Here is a 5,411-nt window from a genome sequence, read left to right as displayed (position 1 = left end):
CTTGCTAGCGTCCCGCGCCCTACGCCCTCATCCGCCGCCTGCCGCGTCCTCCGTGTCGGCGTGCCTCGCCGCAGCCCCGCCAGGTCGGCGCCTCCCCATCGCCCCTCTCCCTCGTTCTTCCTCTCCCTCTCACCTTAGATCTCTCTCTCTCTCCTGCAGGTGCTGTGCCCCATCGCCCTAGGTCGCCGTGCTCCGCCGCCGCCGGCAGGATCCAATGTCGGCAGGGTGGATCCACCCATCCCCGCCGCCCCTGGCCTCCCCTCGTCGTCGCCATGGCACTGCGCCGCCGTGTTCTCCTGCTCGAGCGGGTGCTCGAGGAGGACGACAAGCGCCTCCGCCTCCTCCCCGCGTGGGCCGATGCACCAAGGCCCAGCAGCTGGCCTGTTTCCTCTCCGTGCTCTAGGCCAAGGCCCATGGTGAGAGCCCAGTAAACCCCGCCCCAGGCGTCTTTTAGTTCACCAGCGTCTGTTCTGTTTTTTTTGCATAAAAACTGCCAAGTCCCTGTTTTATGACATTTTGTGCACCTCTTTGCCATGCCATATCTCCATGCTCATAACTCTGATTCATGCATATGATATGTCAAAATGTTCATTGTGAGATGCTCTTCATTTTATTCCATTGTGCCATGCTTGTTTGAGTTCATATTGATGCCCTTATCATTGTTGCAAGAGTGCTATATGATGTTAACTGCTGTCTGTTAACAGAACTTGATGATTTGTCTTTTTCATTGCATTTTGTGTGTGCATCCTATGATCTTGATGTCTACATGTGTTTTGAACTATGTCATGCCATCTTTACTGTGGTGCAATCCATGTATTTTTGCGAGTCTTCTAGTGAGTGCATCGAGCTCCTGAAGTAGGGTACTTGCTATTGCTGTTTGCTAGTCTGAATCTGCTATATCATGATGCTATGTAAACCTGCTTCTACAAGTCATTCTATGCATAATCTGGAGATGTTCACTATGGATGTTTTGTTATACATGTCATTCTATATCCACCCATGGCCCTATTCGCATTTATAACTTGCTGTAGATTGTTCAAATCATGCTCCAAACTTGCTAAATAATGTTGCTGTCAGCCTGTTAACATTAAGTTTAGTTTTGCCATTAGCTTTGCTAGTGATCCATGCACCCTCTGAACTTGATCTTATCATTCTTAGCTTCATAAATGTGTCTTTGTACTGTTAGTTACCTTGTCATGCCATTTATTGCTCTGTTGTGAGTTGTACAAGCTCACCAACATGCCTACTTATCGTTATTCCTGCCATGTACTGTTATTCTGAATCTGTCATATCATTTGCCATATTTGCATGGATGCTACCATGTTTTCTATTGATCTTTGGAATTAGTTCAGTAAGGGAGTTTTGTTCCTTGTGTTTAGTAATAGCATGCCATTGCTTTGTTTGCCATGATAAGTTCCTGTAGCATGTTGTTTGATAGCTCTAAACATTGCAACCTGATGTTATTTCTGCTAAGTTTGTAAACTGTTATTATTTGCAATCTTGCCATGTCCTTTTTGAGCATGTTGTAGTGGTTTCTGGAGATAGCTCGGTGTTCATGTTTTGTCATGATTTACCTGTACATCATGTCCATGTCTTTTGTTTTCATGTTATGGTGTTGTAGCATAGTGTTTTGATGCTTGCTAGATGCCTAGTTGCTGTTTTGGACAGCTTGTCCTTTAAACTTGTATATGGAGTGTATGTGTTGAACCGTTGCTCCGTTTTGAGTGTGCTCTATATTAAACTTGCTTAGAATTGCATGTAGTTTCATATTATCATGTTGCATCCTTGTTTTGAGAGTGTTTGCTTGATGTTTGAATGTATTTTGCATCAATGCCATGTTTAATTTGTTTTGCTCATATCTTCTTGGTCGTAGCTCTGAATTAAATGAACTTTATATGTAACTTGACTAGAATCTCATGTAGATCATCTTGGTGCATCTTAACTTGCTGTTTAACAACTTGAACATAAGGTTTATTCAGTTCTGGACCAATTTCTAAATTTGCATATGAGGACTTACCAGAATTGTTATATGTTGTTTCCGACCTCATTTAAACTTGCCTTGCTGTGTTGTTCTTGTTTGCATCATCTCTTGCCATGAGTAGCCTCATATAGTTTTGTCATGCATCATGCTTGGTTGTGCATCATGTCTTGTCTATGTGTGGTGTCTTTACCATGTTGTGTGCTTCTTCTCGATAGTTCCTGTTTCGTTGCGATCGTGAGGATTCGTTCGTCTACGCTTGGTTCGTCTTCGTGGCTTCATATTCTTCATGGACTCGTTCTTATTCCTAGCGGGATTTCAGGAAAGATGACCTCTACCCTGGATCTCACTACTATCATTGCTATGCTAGTTGCTTCGTTCTATCGCTTTGCCGCGCTACCTATCTCTTTTTGATGAAGCCTCCCAAATTGCCATGCCAGCCTCTAACCATTTCGCCCTTCCTAGCAAACCGTTGTTTGGCTATGTTACCGCTTTGCTCAGCCCCTCTTATCGCCTTGTTAGTTGCAGGTGAAGTTGAAGATTGCTCCATGGTGGACAGGATTATGTTGGGATATCACAATATCTCTTATTTAATTAATGCATCTATACACTTGGTAAAGGGTGGAAGACTCGGCCTTATGCCTGGTGTTTTGTTCCACTCTTGCCGCCCTAGTTTCCGTCATACCGGTGTTATCTTCCTTGATTTTGCATTCCTTACACATTTGGGTGATTTATGGGACCCCCTTGACAGTTCGCTTTGAATAAAACTCCTCCAGCAAGGCCCAACCTTGGTTTTACCATTTGCCTCACGTAGCCCTTTTTCCCTTGGGTTTCCGGAGCCCGAGGGTCATCTTTATTTACCCCCCGGGCCTGTGCTCGCCGTGAGTGTTGGTCCAACCTGTCAGCCGCCGGTGGTCACCAGGGGCAACTCTGGGCTGGCCTACCGGAAGTTTGGACAATGCGGTGTGCCCTGAGAACGAGATATGTGCAGCTCCTATCAGGATTTGTCAGCAGATTCGGGCGGCTTTGCTGGTCTTGTTATACCAATGTCGAAATGTCTTGTAAACCGGGATTCCGAGACTAATCGGGTCTTCCTGGGAGAAGGAATATCCTTCGTTGACCGTGAGAGCTTGTGATGGGCTAAGTTGGGACACCCTTGCAGGGTTTAAACTTTCGAGAGCCGTGCCCGCGGTTATGTGGCAGATGTGAATTTGTTAATGTCCGGTTGTAGATAACTTGACACCAGATACGAATTAAAACGCATCAACCGTGTGTGTAGCCGTGATGGTCTCTTCTCAGCGGAGTCCGGGAAGTGAACACGGTTTTGGGTTATGTTTGACGTAAGTAGGAGTTCAGGATCACCTCTTGATCATTGCTAGCTTCACGACCGTTCTGTTTGCTTCTCTTCTCGCTCTTTATTGCGTATGTTAGCGACCATATATGCTTAGTCGCTGCTGCAACCTCACCACTTTATCCCTTCCTTCCCCTTTAAGCTTTGCTAGTCTTGATAACCATGGTAATGGGATTGCTGAGTCCTCGTGGCTGACAGATTACTACAACAACAGTTGGAGGTACATGTTGCGATGATCTTGACGCGAGAGTAATGTTTGCTTGTTTTGGAGTTCTTCTTCTGCTTCTTCTTCGATCAGGGGATAGGTTCCAAGTCGGCAGCCTGGGCTAGCAGGGTGGATGTCGTTTGAGTTTCTGTTTGTGTTTCATCCATAGGCGGATGATCTGGTGTATGATGTTGTTGTATTCTTGTGGCATTGTCTACCTCTTGTATGTATCCCCAACTATTATGTAATGGTTTGATGTAATGATATCCACTTTGCAAAAGAGTCTTCAAGATGCGCTTCTATCCTTGGTGGGACCTTCGAGTTCCTTTAGGATAGGGTCGCATCTTTGGCGTGATATAGCAGGTGGCCCCTTGCCTACCAAAGGCATCAACGACCACCGTCGTGGCAAAACAAACGATCCCAAACGGGGACATGAGCTCAAAACAAAACATGGGCACACAAGGCTTGTGCCGTCCTACCCGGCCAAGGTAGCGTCCGCGCATAATCTTCCCTCTTTGGACGCACCGGCGAGAGGCATGACAATAGACCCACTTAGGAACTTCTCGTAAAGGCAAATGTGGTTGCACTGGTCAGCTTGATTCAGTGGCACCATGACTCAGCCAACAGATGTTCAAGTTCATTATTATCCGGTTAAACTTGAATGCAATAAGCTGAGTCATAAAAATTAACATGATGCAACTTACGATGCATGAGCATGGTATCAACATAAGCATGGAGGTGCAACATAATCATCGAGCATAACCACAATGAAGCATATAACCAATTGAGCATGGCATACTGACGAGCATGAATAACACAAGCATAACTCTACCATAAGCATAGCATGACCACTAGCATCATAAATAAATACCATGCAAGAACATAACGGCAATACTACCAGGTGAGCATAAACCAACTAGATGCAACGAAATTTGCATATCAACGGTACTCGATAACAGACAATAGTCATGCACTAAAGAACATAACCAACACCAACATGAACTACTAGCAAGCATGAACATATGAAAGTAATACTAGCAAGTAGATCATGATAACCGCATGCAAGAAAATATAGCAGGACGGTAACCACCGATCCATAAGCATAACCGAAAAAACGACAACAATAAAAAAACAAACAGATAGTTATTAAGGATTCAAGTTGAAAACCAATGCTACTGCATGGCTATCATGCAAATGGTGGTTGTGGCTTGCCTGGGAGTGACGGAGACTCCGGGAAAAAGTGTGGTGAAGCCGCGGAAACGAAGCGCCGGACGGTTCTCTCTCGGAGGGGCTGATTAGAGGCAAGGGCAAAATGGTCATTTTTGCTGTGGGACCACCTAGTGAAAATGTTACCAACAGAAAGAGCTCGACGAGACAAAGACATGTGCGTTGGTTTCACCTCGATCGGAGCTACGGTTGAAAAGTTGTGAGGGGTTGAAGTTCATGGACTAATCTGTGAAAAATTTATCACCAATGGGTCCCTGAGCTGAAAAACAGAAAGCGCCTTCGGCCGAATATGTTTTCTGAAAAGGAAAATGCATTTTTAACTGTAGTTAAAGTAAATACGCTTTCTAGAAAGGAAAGCGCATTTTGGACAAAAGGAGGATAAAATACGCTTTCCAAATATGAAAACGCATTCTTGGAAGTCGTCTCCACTTACTCTACGCGGGCCCGGGCTGGTCAACGGCAAGAGGCCGACAAGTGGGTCTAGAGGGGAGGCGGGGCCTGCCTGGCCAGCTTGCTGGGGCACGGGCACATCGTCTTCTTCCTCCCCTCGTTCCGTTCCTCGACAGAATAGAGGAGGCGAGGCATGGCGACACTGGCAACGGGGCGGGCAGCTCCGACCATCTCGGGCTCAGGCGAGAGCACCGGCCGGC

The sequence above is a fragment of the Triticum dicoccoides genome, chromosome 2B, assembly GCF_002162155.2.
Source record: "Triticum dicoccoides isolate Atlit2015 ecotype Zavitan chromosome 2B, WEW_v2.0, whole genome shotgun sequence".
In the NCBI taxonomy this organism is placed as follows: domain Eukaryota; kingdom Viridiplantae; phylum Streptophyta; class Magnoliopsida; order Poales; family Poaceae; genus Triticum; species Triticum dicoccoides.
Note: the sequence above shows the minus strand (reverse complement) of the source record.